This window comes from Hyla sarda, chromosome 3, assembly GCF_029499605.1.
Source record: "Hyla sarda isolate aHylSar1 chromosome 3, aHylSar1.hap1, whole genome shotgun sequence".
In the NCBI taxonomy this organism is placed as follows: domain Eukaryota; kingdom Metazoa; phylum Chordata; class Amphibia; order Anura; family Hylidae; genus Hyla; species Hyla sarda.
The window spans coordinates 84,521,224-84,536,170 of NC_079191.1; the positions used below are offsets into that span (position 1 = coordinate 84,521,224).

At 40.5% G+C, this 14,947-nt stretch overlaps 1 protein-coding gene across 2 annotated transcripts in view; it reads left to right on the top strand.

Annotated features, from left to right (window-relative positions):
• The first annotated feature begins 480 nt into the window (after window positions 1-480).
• The window catches only part of SLC16A14 (solute carrier family 16 member 14), a 56,381-nt gene continuing 41,914 nt past the window's right edge, over window positions 481-14,947 (top strand). The window contains exon 1 of one of the 2 annotated variants that reach the window (XR_008890721.1): window positions 481-707. The gene's annotated coding sequence lies outside the window, so the exon portion shown is untranslated. The remainder of the gene's footprint in view (window positions 708-14,947) is intronic. The other variant, XM_056563113.1, reaches the window with a different exon arrangement.

A 14,947-nucleotide genomic window follows, 5' to 3' on the forward strand; every position in this document is an offset into this window, starting at 1 on the left:
TCTATCATTAAAAAAAATCCAAAAAAGCAGCACATCCGCCAGAAAAGTAGTAAAATTAAGAGGTGCACGCAGTTATAGGAGGAAACCTCAGCACACAAAAAGTATCTTAGTGCAAAAAAGTGACATTTATTTCAACTTCAGCAAAATAAAGTGCAACGTTTCAGTAGTCTTACATGCCTGAAGACGGTAGTGTGAGACTACTGAAATGTTGCACTTTATTTTGCTGAAGTTGAAATAAATTTCACTTTTTTGCACTAAGATACTTTTTGTGTGCTGCGGTTTTCTCCTTTCTTTCTATCAATCTATCTATCTATCTATTCTATCGATCTGTGTATCTATCTCATATTGTATCTATCGATCTGTCTGTCTATGTATCTATCATCAATCCCCTAATAAACAATCTATAGCGATCATGAGGCTGTCAGTGCGCGGTGAGGCCAGCAGAGGGCGCTTGTGAGACGCTTCCAGGATGCCTCATCTATTTTTCTCTCTCTCCCCAGTAAACCAGAATTAGCCGGTATATGAGAGCCCAATGATCCCGGAGCCGAGCGATAATACCCCGGGAGCCGGGAATGAGGCCGGACCAGGAGGATGACCTGAGGCCGCAGGGCGGCCGGGGCTGCACCGGGGATCATGGAGCCTGCAACTTGTTTATGGACAAGGAGATCCTGAGGGTCCAGAGGGTCCATCTGTGCAGCTGGGACCAGGTAGAGCTCCATGTACTGCTGCTGAGGGCACTGCCAGTGCTTGTCATACCAGTCTATGTGCCCGGGCAGTCATTGTGACACTTGTGCTTATCTCTGTGTGCTCATATATACACATTATCACAGCTGGGATGATTGTTATTACTACTACTACTATTATTATATTATTACTTTTTTATTATTATTATTAATAATAATTATTATTATTATTATTATAATTGTCATCACCATCATACATGTGTAGATATATATTTATGAACATTCGCAGAAAAATCAAAATATACATAAAAAATGTATCAAGCTATGAATATATCCAATCTTTAATGTAACATTCTAGGATAGCACATGTGGAGCGCACACAATGCATCAATATATACAATTTATTATGTAACCCACAGAATATAAATATCATATCTATGATGTAACTGTGCATCTCTTTGGTAACCCAAAGTATATGAGTATATAGCATATATAATACAGCACACAGTATATGAGTATATATCATCTATAATACAGCACACAGTATATGAGTATATAGCATCTATAATACAGCACACAGTATATGAGTATATAGCATCTATAATACAGCACACAGTATATGAGTATATATCATCTATATACAGCACACAGTATATGAGTATATATCATCTATAATACAGCACACAGTATATGAGTATATAGCATCTATATACAGCACACAGTATATGAGTATATAGCATCTATAATACAGCACACAGTATATAAGTATATATCATGTATAATACAGCACACAGTATATGAGTATATAGCATCTATAATACAGCACACAGTATATGAGTATATAGCATGTATAATACAGCACACAGTATATGAGTATATAGCATCTATAATACAGCACACAGTATATGAGTATATAGCATCTATAATACAGCACACAGTATATGAGTATATATCATCTATAATACAGCACACAGTATATGAGTATATAGCATCTATATACAGCACACAGTATATGAGTATATAGCATCTATAATACAGCACACAGTATATAAGTATATATCATCTATAATACAGCACACAGTATATGAGTATATATCATCTATAATACAGCACACAGTATATAAGTATATATCATCTATAATACAGCACACAGTATATGAGTATATATCATCTATAATACAGCACACAGTATATGAGTATATATCATCTATAATACAGCACACAGTATATGAGTATATATCATCTATATACAGCACACAGTATATGAGTATATAGCATCTATAATACAGCACACAGTATATGAGTATATAGCATCTATATACAGCACACAGTATATGAGTATATATCATCTATAATACAGCACACAGTATATGAGTATATAGCATCTATATACAGCACACAGTATATGAGTATATAACATGTATAATACAGCACACAGTATATGAGTATATAGCATCTATATACAGCACACAGTATATGAGTATATAGCATCTATATACAGCACACAGTATATGAGTATATAACATATATAATACAGCACACAGTATATGAGTATATAACATCTATAATACAGCACACAGTATATAAGTATATAGCATCTATAATACAGCACACAGTATATGAGTATATAGCATCTATAATACAGCACACAGTATATGAGTATATATCATCTATATACAGCACACAGTATATGAGTATATAGCATCTATAATACAGCACACAGTATATGAGTATATAGCATGTATAATACAGCACACAGTATATAGCATCTATAATACAGCACACAGTATATGAGTATATATCATCTATAATACAGCACACAGTATATGAGTATATATAATCTATAATACAGCACACAGTATATGAGTATATATCATCTATAATACAGCACACAGTATATGAGTATATAGCATCTATAATACAGCACACAGTATATGAGTATATAGCATCTATAATACAGCACACAGTATATGAGTATATAGCATCTATAATACAGCACACAGTATATGATGAGTATATATCATCTATATACAGCACACAGTATATGAGTATATATCATCTATAATACAGCACACAGTATATGATGAGTATATATCATCTATAATACAGCACACAGTATATGATGAGTATATATCATCTATAATACAGCACACAGTATATTATGAGTATATATCATCTATAATACAGCACACAGTATATGATGAGTATATAGCATCTATAATACAGCACACAGTATATTATGAGTATATATCATCTATAATACAGCACACAGTATATGAGTATATATCATCTATAATACAGCACACAGTATATGATGAGTATATATCATCTATAATACAGCACACAGTATATGATGAGTATATATCATCTATAATACAGCACACAGTATATGAGTATATATCATCTATAATACAGCACACAGTATATGATGAGTATATATCATCTATAATACAGCACACAGTATATGATGAGTATATAGCATCTATAATACAGCACACAGTATATTATGAGTATATATCATCTATAATACAGCACACAGTATATTATGAGTATATATCATCTATAATACAGCACACAGTATATGAGTATATATCATCTATAATACAGCACACAGTATATGAGTATATATCATCTATAATACAGCACACAGTATATAAGTATATATCATGTATAATACAGCACACAGTATATGATGAGTATATAGCATCTATAATACAGCACACAGTATATGATGAGTATATAGCATCTATAATACAGCACACAGTATATGATGAGTATATATCATCTATAATACAGCACACAGTATATGAGTATATAGCATCTATAATACAGCACACAGTATATGAGTATATATCATCTATAATACAGCACACAGTATATGAGTATATATCATCTATATACAGCACACAGTATATGAGTATATAACATCTATAATACAGCACACAGTATATGAGTATATATCATCTATATACAGCACACAGTATATGAGTATATATCATCTATAATACAGCACACAGTATATGAGTATATAGCATCTATAATACAGCACACAGTATATGAGTATATATCATCTATAATACAGCACACAGTATATGAGTATATATCATCTATAATACAGCACACAGTATATGAGTATATAGCATCTATAATACAGCACACAGTATATGAGTATATAGCATCTATAATACAGCACACAGTATATGATGAGTATATATCATCTATAATACAGCACACAGTATATGATGAGTATATAGCATCTATAATACAGCACACAGTATATGAGTATATAGCATGTATAATACAGCACACAGTATATGATGAGTATATAGCATCTATAATACAGCACACAGTATATGATGAGTATATATCATCTATAATACAGCACACAGTATATGAGTATATATCATCTATATACAGCACACAGTATATGAGTATATAACATCTATAATACAGCACACATAACATCTATAATACAGCACACAGTATATGAGTATATAGCATCTATAATACAGCACACAGTATATGATGAGTATATATCATCTATAATACAGCACACAGTATATGAGTATATATCATCTATAATACAGCACACAGTATATGATGAGTATATATCATCTATAATACAGCACACAGTATATGAGTATATATCATCTATATACAGCACACAGTATATAAGTATATAGCATCTATAATACAGCACACAGTATATGATGAGTATATATCATCTATAATACAGCACACAGTATATGAGTATATAGCATCTCTATACAGCACACAGTATATGATGAGTATATATCATCTATATACAGCACACAGTATATGAGTATATAGCATCTATAATACAGCACACAGTATATGATGAGTATATATCATCTATAATACAGCACACAGTATATGAGTATATATCATCTATATACAGCACACAGTATATAAGTATATAGCATCTATAATACAGCACACAGTATATGAGTATATAGCATCTATAATACAGCACACAGTATATGAGTATATAGCATCTATAATACAGAACACAGTATATGATGAGTATATATCATCTATAATACAGCACACAGTATATGAGTATATAGCATCTATAATACAGAACACAGTATATGATGAGTATATATCATCTATAATACAGCACAGCTGCCCAAATACTGTCTATATCTATGTTTATTTTGTAGGACAGTGTTTTCCAAACAGTGTGCCTCCAGCTGTTGCAAAACACTGTTGTAGGAGTTACAGGAACAGCAGAGCCTGGGAGCTTAAAGGGGTACTCCGCCTCTAGACATCTTATCCCCTATGCAAAGTATCTCGAATGTGGCAACCCAGACATCTAGTGCACCGAGCGAAATTTACTCTATACCAAATGACTGGCGATGCGGGGCGGAGGCTTCTAACGCCACGCCCCCTCCCATAGACTTGCATTGAGGGGGCGCGGCTGTGACATCACGAGCCTCCGGCACTGAACCTGATGCTCTAAACGAATGTCGGGTGCAGCACAGAGATCCCAGGGATCCCCAGAGGCAGGGCCTTTTGGATAGGGGATAAGATGTCTAGGGAGTACCCCTTTAAGGCTATGTTCACACGAGTGAATTTCCGTGCAGAGTCCAATGTGGAGATTCCGCAGCAGCAGAGTCCCATTGATTTAGCAGAATTTCCACAGCGAAAACCTCTGGAGCAGAAATAAGAAAAGGCATGTCTGTTCTTTCAGCAGACTCCGCACGGAAATGCATTGCCGTCCATGAGACAACTCGCTCCCCAGCAGTCCTAGAACCGGCAGAACATGCTGTCAGGGGAACGTCCGCATGGAATCTCCTGTGTGAACATAACCTGTCGGATCTATTTGCTGCCGACACTGTTGATAGCTGAAGCTGGTGGTGGTTGCCTGACGTATACAATCACTTTTTTATTTCTCAGCCAAGTGTCTATCCTTAACCTTTCCTGGTAAGTTTTATAAATAATAACATACATAGCCCCCCCCCTCCGCACAATATAATCACATACACAGCCCCCCACCCCCACAGCATAATCACATACAGACCCCCTCTCACAGTATAACAACTACATGTAGAGCCCCCCACAGTATACTTATGTATATAGCCCCCTCACAGTATAACAACTACATGTAGAGCCCCCCACAGTATACTTATGTATATAGCCCCCTCACAGTATAACAACTACATGTAGAGCCCCCCCACAGTATACTTATGTATATAGCCCCCTCACAGCATAATGACATGCTGAGCCCCCTACAGTGTAATCACATAGCCCCCCTCACAGTATAACAACTACATGTAGAGCCCCCAACAGTATACTTATGTATATAGCCCCCCTCACAGTATAATGACATGCAGAGCCCCCCACAGTATACTTATGTATATAGCCCCCTCACAGTATAATGACATGCAGAGCCCCCCACAGTATACTTATGTATATAGCCCCCCTCACAGTATAATGACATGCAGAGCCCCCCACAGTATACTTATGTATATAGCCCCCCTCACAGTATAATGACATGCAGAGCCCCCCACAGTATACTTATGTATATAGCCCCCTCACAGTATAATGACATGCAGAGCCCCCCACAGTATACTTATGTATATAGCCCCCCCTTACAGTATAATGACATGCAGAGCCCCCTACAGTATACTTATGTATATAGCCCCTTCACAGTATAATGACATGCAGAGCCCCCCACAGTATACTTATGTATATAGCCCCCCACAGTATAATGACATGCAGAGCCCCCCACAGTATACTTATGTATATAGCCCCCTCACAGTATAATGACATGCAGAGCCCCCTACAGTATACTTATGTATATAGCCCCCTCACAGTATAATGACATGCAGAGCCCCCCACAGTATAATCACATAGCCCCCCACACTATACATTGCACTTTGGTTGTGTACCATGTGGCTCGCAGTATCGCACTGCAACATTTCATCTAATGATTTGGACGTGGTGACGATACGACCTGCGGCACGCTATGGCCCCGACATGTCAGCCAACATTACCAGCATTGGCCATAATACTAGTCCTGTACCTATGTGACTTACCTGCGTCTTCTTAGTAACATGTCTGTTTTCTTACAGTCAAATCACAATAAATGGTTATAAATTCTCTTAGATGTGATTGTCTGTTGGCAGCAGCTTGTAATGTATCATTGACACTGTTAGTTGTATGCAAAATCTACAGCAGTGCCCCATACTGGTATCTTATGGGGCAGATGTGCTTGGGGCCCCCTTAGGCCCCCCCCCCTGCTTCATCTGCACCCCCAATAGCTATGCGTTTTGCTGCTGTGTATCTTCCTACCTATTGAAGTCAATGGTTAGCGACATGCGCAGCTGATTTTGCTATCCGTTGACTTCAATGGGTAGAAACATACGCAGTAACAAAATACGGCACGTGTGACTCTACCCTAAACCTGCAGCATGCCCTAAAATCTACAGTCTTTTTCTGCCATATGTGAAGACTATACACAGGGGGTAGAGATGGGGGGTATTTATCATTTTACCTGTTGTCAGTTTCTTTTTACCCTTTTTTTTTACTCTTTGGCGCATGTCCTTTAGTAACTTTGGCACATACCATATTCTTCCTTTGGTATGTGAGTTTTCTGTGTCAGAATATTATTAATACATGCGTCAAAAAACTTCAAATTAGCGCCAAAGTACAATTGGCGCCAATGATAAATTGAAGAAATCATAAACAGGACCGTCAAAATCCTAGCAAGTTTACACAATGACAGTGGAGAGAATGCGCCAAACTTTGGCACAAAAACACACTGCACCAAAAAAATGCGCCAAACATATGCAATAAAAGACACATGAATCCGTTGATAAATCCCCCCCAAGTGTACAAGTGCAACGTTTCGGCAATGTGCCTTTATCAATGTGCCTTTATATATCAATATATATACAGTGGTCCCTCAACATACGATGGTAATCCGTTCCAAATAGACCATTGTTTGTTGAAACCATCGCATGTTGAGGGATCCGTGCAATGTAAAGTATAGGACATTGGTCTACAACCTGCGGAGCTCCAGATGTTGCAAAACTACAACACCCAATATTAATCCTTCCAATACTTATCAGCTGCTGTATGCTCCACAGGAAGTTCTTTTCTTTTTGAATTTCTTTTCTACTGACGCCTCTGTTCGTGTCAGGAACTGTCCAGAGCAGGATAGGTTTGCAGTTCCTGACATGGACAAAGGTGGTCAGACTGAAAAGAAATTCAAAAAGAAAAGAACTTTCTGTGGAGCATATAGCAGGTGATAAGTACTGGAAGGATAAAGATTTTTTTTTAAATAGAAGTCATTTAGAAATCTGTTTAACTTTCAGGCACCAGTTGATTTAAAAAAAATGTTTTGCACCAGAGTACCCTTTTAAGCAGAGTTTTTCTAGCCAGTGTGCCTCCAGCTGTTGCAAAACTATAACACCCAGCATGTCCGGACAGCCAACGGCATGCTGGGAGTTGTAGTTTTGCAACATCTGGAGGTTTGCAGGTTGAAGACCACTGGTATTAAAGAATGTACTCACCTTTCCCTGCCGCTCCGGACTGTCACCGCTCGTCACCGCTGCCCTGGATGTCGCCGTCCATCGCTGTCGCCGCGTCCCCGAGGTGTCCCCGACACTCCAGCAAGGCCTCTGCTTCCCCGGCATCCTCGCTCTTACGTCGCCGCCATCACGTCATTACGCAGGCTGCTCCTATTGGATGACGGGACGGCGTGCGCAGCGACGTGATGGCGACGATGGAGAGCGCCGACAATGCAGGGGATCCCGAAGAGGACGCTCCGGAGCCCCGAGGACAGGTAAGTGATCGTCACCGAACCACACGGCGCACCGTAAACGGGTATCCGGTGGCAGCTGAAGCAGTCTGCGCTGCCGGATAGCCGTTTATGCGATGGCCCCGACATACAAAAGCATCGTATGTTGATGCTGCCTTCAACATGTGATGGCCTCTGAGAGGCCATCGTATCTTGAAATGATCGTATGTCGGGGCCATCGTAGGTCGGGGGGGGGGGGGGGTCACTGTGTACACACACATTCATTTGTTTAGCAGAAAGAAACACAGGCCATGTTCACACTTCGGAATTTCCATGCCCGATTCTCCGCATTGGAATTCGGCACAAAGATTCCGCTGCAGCAGAGTCCCATTAAATTCAACGGGATTGTGCTGCGCTGTACACACAGCGGAATTACCGTGCCACGCGTTTCCAGGACAGAAATTCGGATTTCCGTATCTGCAAAATGAACGAACATGTTCCTTCTTCCTTAGGACTCCGCGCGGAATGCATAGCCGTCTATGAGACGGCACATTCCTGTGCAGTCCTAGCGCGCCCGCAGTTTACGGAGTGTCCGCACTGAGATTCTCCGTGCGGACATTCCAGCATGTGAACATAGCCTTAAAGCTCCAACATCTGATTTTTGGAATTATTGGTAACATTCTTCCCTTTGCTGGTAAGGCATGATCCAGCTAAATCCTTCTTAGGCTCGGTTCACACCCCGATTTTGCTATACGGTTCCTGTATCAGGTTTTTAATTGAAAAAACGGATTCCTCAAAACCGGACTAAACTGTATCAAAACGTGTGTACAAATTTTTATCTGTATGCGGTTTGAAAAATGATGTCCGATTGCATCTGTTTTTTAAGAAAAAAAACGTATACGTTTTTAACTTTTCTCTCCATTATGAATAAAGTTTCACTTGTTTGATTGAAATTCCAAGAAAAAAAAAACTGTGCAAAGTAAAAAAAATCGTATGATGAAAACCGAATGGAACCGTACGCACATACAGTTCTGTACGGTTCCCATTGACTCCCATGTAAAAAAAATAAACGTATACGGTTTAATACGGTTTTTCACCCGGACCAAAAACCCTGGTAGGCTACGGTTTTCTTTCCGGAAAAAAAAAAAAGTTAAAAACCATATGGTTTGAAAAACGCAGACAATCGTATACATTATAGTGCAAACGGTTTTGAATGGGAAGTCTATGGGCACGTTTTTTTGTACGGTTGCATACGTTTTTTTTTTTGTTTTGTTTTTTTATGAAACCGTATAGCAAAATCGTGGTGTGAACCCGCCCTTACATGGCCTATGACAATGTATCAGGAACTATGTGCACCTGTTTATGCATGTGTTTTTGGGTACTGAGCGTAGGAGTTCAGATCGGTGAGAAGAAAGACTTTAGTTCAGTGTTCCCCAAACAGTGTGCCTCCAGCTGTTGCAAAACTACAACTCCCAGCAAGCCCGGACAGCCAACGGCTGTCCGGGCATGCTGGGCGTTGTAGTTTTGCAACAGCTGGAGGCACACTGGCTAGAAAAACACTGCTTAAAAGGGTACTCTGGTGCAAAACATTTTTTTTTTTTTAAATCAACTGGTGCCAGAAAGTTAAACAGATTTCTAAATGACTTCTATTTAAAAAAAAAATCTTTATCCTTCCAGTACTTATCAGCTGCTATATGCTCTGCAGAAAGTTCTTTTCTTTTTGAATTTCTTTTCAGTCTGACCACCTTTGTCCACGTCAGGAACTGTAAACCCATCCTGCTCTGGACAGTTCCTGACACGAACAGAGGCACCAGTAGAAAAGAAATTCAAAAAGAAAAGAACTTCCTGTGGAGCATACAGCAGCTAAGCAGATAAGTATTGGAAGGATTAAGATTTTTATTTTTATTTTATTTTTTTATATAAGTCATTTACAAATCTGTTTAACTTTCTGGAGCCAGTGGATTTACAAAAAAAAATTTTTTACCACCAGAGTAACCCTTTAAGTCCCTGAGTGTGTGTTCTTTTCTTGCATTTTTGCTGACTCCAGGTGTCAGCGTTACAGGCAGCCCCATCTGTCACTGTCTCAGCACTGGAGCATGTCATAGGGAAGTGGGTGAAAGGTCGGACCTGTTTTTGCAAATTTACATTATGCTATAAAAATTAATAAATAATTCCGACAACCGTTTGCAAGGATGAGTGAAGTGCTGAACGTTGTACCTTGTGCGCCCGCGTGCCAAGTGGGTTTTATAAGACGTTTTTTATACGAGTGAATATCCAGCCTCTGAATGCTATGGGCACCATACAACAAGGATGTCTGTACCTAGTCCAGACATACCAGACAATGGGAAGGCTGAGGGCGAACCAGGTAGAGGCGGTTCGAGGACAAAATGTGGTTGCGCTGTTTGTTTTCATGATACTTTGTGTACAGAGCTCGCAGGGTTTCATCGCTTTTGTTTCCTTTGTGTTTATTAATAAAGGGATTTTGTAGTTATGTATTCATTACATAGGACATTAGATATGACTAATATCAGTTATCCCTGGCTGCTTGCTCAATTTACTAGTAATGTCTATTATACAAGTATCATTATATTATTATTATTATATTTTTATTATATGCTACAGCTTCCAAGTGGACTCCGGTGGAAAAAAATCTTTTTTTTTAAATCTACTGGTGCCAAAAAGTTAAACAGATTTGTAAATGACTTCCATTTAAAAATCTTAATCCTTCCAGTACTTATCAGCTGCTGCATACTACAGAGGAAGTTCTTTTCTTTTTGAATTTCTTTTCCAGTCTGACCACAGTGCTCTCTGCTGACACCTCTCCCCGTGTCAGGAACTTTCCAGAGCAGGATAGATTGGCTATGGGGATTTGCTTTTACTCTGGACAGTTCCTGACATGCACAGAGGTGTCAGCAGAGAGCACTGTGGTCAGACAGAAAAATTTTTCAAAAAGAAAAGAACTTCCTGTGGAGCATACAGCAGCTGATAAGAACTGGAAGGATTAAGGTTTTTTAATAGTGAAGTGATTTAACAAATCTGTTTAACTTTTTGGCACCAGTTGATTTTAAAGGCAGGGTCACATGTGCCTTTTTTTTGCTGTGTATTTGCTGCTGCTTATTTTCATACCCATTGAAGGTAATGGTAGCAAAATACGCAGCTGATTGACCCATTGACTTCTAAGGGTAGGAAAATACGCAGCAGCAGATACGCAGTAAAATACGGCACGTGTGACCCTACCCATAGGCATGTCCTCAGTGTACAGAGCCCTGCTTGTCCTCAGTGTACAGAGCCCTGCTTGTCCTCAGTGCACAGAGCCCTGCTTGTCCTCAGTGTACAGAGCCCTGCTTGTCCTCAGTGCACAGAGCCCTGCTTGTCCTCAGTGCACAGAGCCCTGCTTGTCCTCAGTGTACAGAGCCCTGCTTGTTCTCAGTGTACAGAGCCCTGCTTGCCCTCAGTGTACAGAGCCCTGCTTGTCATCAGTGTACAGAGCCCTGCTTGTCCTCAGTGCACAGAGCCCTGCTTTTCCTCAGTGCACAGAGCCCTGCTTGTCCTCAGTGCACAGAGCCCTGCTTGTCCTCAGTGCACAGAGCCCTGCTTGTCCTCACTGCACAGAGCCCTGCTAGTCCTCAGTGTACAGAGCCCTGCTTGTTCTCAGTGTACAGAGCCCTGCTTGCCCTCAGTGTACAGAGCCCTGCTTGTCCTCAGTGTACAGAGCCCTGCTTGTCCTCAGTGTACAGAGCTCCGCTTGTCCTCAGGTACAGAGCCCTGCTTGTCCTCAGTGTACAGAGCCCCGCTTGTCCTCGGTGTACAGAGCCCCACTTGTCCTCAGTGTACAGAGCCCTGCTTGTCCTCAGTGTACAGAGCCCTGCTTGTCCTCAGTGTACAGAGCCCTGCTTGTCCTCAGGTACAGAGCCCTGCTTGTCCTCAGTGTACAGAGCCCTGCTTGTCCTCAGTGTACAGAGCCCTGCTTGTCCTCGGTGTACAGAGCCCCACTTGTCCTCAGTGTACAGAGCCCTGCTTGTCCTCAGTGTACAGAGCCCTGCTTGTCCTCAGTGTACAGAGCCCTGCTTGTCCTCGGTGTACAGAGCCCTGCTTGTCCTCAGTGTACAGAGCCCTGCTTGTCCTCAGGTACAGAGCCCTGCTTGTCCTCAGTGTACAGAGCCCTGCTTGTCCTCAGTGTACAGAGCCCTGCTTGTCCACCCACACTTACTGTATATGGACTCCTAATAGAGACACGCAGGCAATAGCTGCAGGGACAAAAATATACATATTTTTTAACCAATGTATATTACAAATATACATATAATGGTATTATCTCTGTTAATAAAAAGGATTTGTGGACGACAGGTACACTTTAAGGGAAGGGTATTTATTATGCACCAAGGAGTTTCACAAGCAGTTTACAGATGTCCAAAAATAAGTAAGAGTCTGACCCGGGGATATATTGCCCTTATCAGTCTGCTGCTGTAAGCTAGTTTCAGTGACAATAACATAATTCCATGACTTGTATTATTTTAGAATGATCCAACTGACATCACTTGTCCTTTTGGAATACAAGGTCCCACAGAATTCCTTATCACTAGAGATTAGAAGAAGACTATAAAAGTGTATATGTTGAGTGTTGGTCACAATTTAACATTTCACTCAGCAATGGGATTGACCATTAAATTGACAGGCATGGACTTTGGGTCCTGCTGATGATGTTGCGTTGTCAGTGTTCATCCCTACACCCCAGCATCCCTCACACATGTGCATTCTTTACAGTTTGGGTCCTCCCCAATTCTACACTGCTACTCCCTTATAAAACAATTGGGTGTAAGGCGATCGCTCCAGTCATTGGGATCAGCTCCTATACTACCATCAGGTAAGAAGTTATTATTATACTTCTTATGATACATGTCAGAGGTGTTCTCATATCCTTTGTATCCATTCATTGACTTCCAATCAATTGCCAGGCAGCAGATACTGAAGCCTAAATGCAGTTTGAGACTTTTTTCTGATGCTTCCATATTAGGCAAAAAAAATTCAAGAACAATACATTTTTGGATCATTTTCATTTTTCGATTAGTTTTTTTTTTTTTTAGCTATTTCCTCTTTTGCATTTTTGACCCTGAGTTCTTATGAAATACGATACACTAATTATGTTATCATGTGGTATTACTATTATATTGTATCAGTAATACCTTTATCTATGAATGAATGCAGAATTACATCACTTCCCTTGGCCATATTTTTTTCAGTTGGCTTGACTTTCATTTTTTTTTTTTTTTTTTGTCTTTGAAGTATTTTTTTTTTGTTACGTTTTTGTCTTTTAAGTATTTTTTTTTTGTCACGTTTTTGTATTAGCTTTTATGATGCCTGATGTTACAAGTAAGGGTAGGGTCACACGTGCAGTATATTGCTGCTGTGTATTTTCCCACCCATTGAAGTCAATGGGTAACAAAATCAGCTGCAGAAAGTACGCGGCAAAATATGCAGCAATGTGAATAGTGAGGAGTGTCCATGATGTGAATGTGAAGAGTGCTCATCTGTGTGTGTTGTGTGTATACCTGGGTTTAAATAAATACCGTAGCACCGGCGTATAAGACGCACCCAATTTTTAGGGGCAAAATCTAAAAAAATTAAGATTATGAACCCAATAGTGGTCTTCAACCTGCGGACCTCCAGATGTTGCAAAACTACAATTCCCAGCATGCCGGGAGTTGTAGTTTTGCAACATCGGGAGGTCCGCAGATTTAAGACCACTGCAGGATGAGGTAATACTCACGCGTCCCCGCCGCTCCGGACCCGTCACCGCTGCCCTGGATGTCGCTCCATCGCTGTCCCCGTCGCTCGGGAACGTCTCTGCTGCCGGCCGGGTATCCTCGCTCTCCGTCGCCGCCATCACGTCGTTAGGCACGCCGACGCATGTACGCGACGACGTGATGACGAGGAAGGAGAGCGCCGGCCATACAGGGGATCCCTGAACGGAGAAGACACCGAGGAGGCAGGTAAGGTCCCTCCCGGTGTCCTGTAAGCACTAACCCGGCTATTCAGTCGGGCTGTTCGGGACCGCCGCGGTGAAATCGCGGCGGTCCCGAACAGCCCGACTGAACAGCCGGGTTAGTGTCACTTTCCCTTCAGACGCGGCGGTCAGCTTTGATCGCCGCGTCTGAAGGGTTAATACAGGGCATCACCGCGATCGGTGAAGTTTTGGGGAAGAAAAAGTGCGTCTTATACGGCGAAAAAGACGGTAATTATGAGTCTTTAAGAATGTTGATTAAACAGTAACTAGAATGTGACACATTGCAGCCCCTCATGAACTTTAATCTGTGCCCTTTGTATCTCGGTATAATCTTCACACAGCTCTATGGGTGTATAGCTAAGCTTGTTTTATATAGGTTTGTGCATTACATATTATGTGGTGATGAGTGTCTGCTCCAGATGTTCAGGGTAATTTCTTTTAGTGACATAACATTTTACTGTAAAGCACCGAAGCTTAAAGGGATATTCCAGG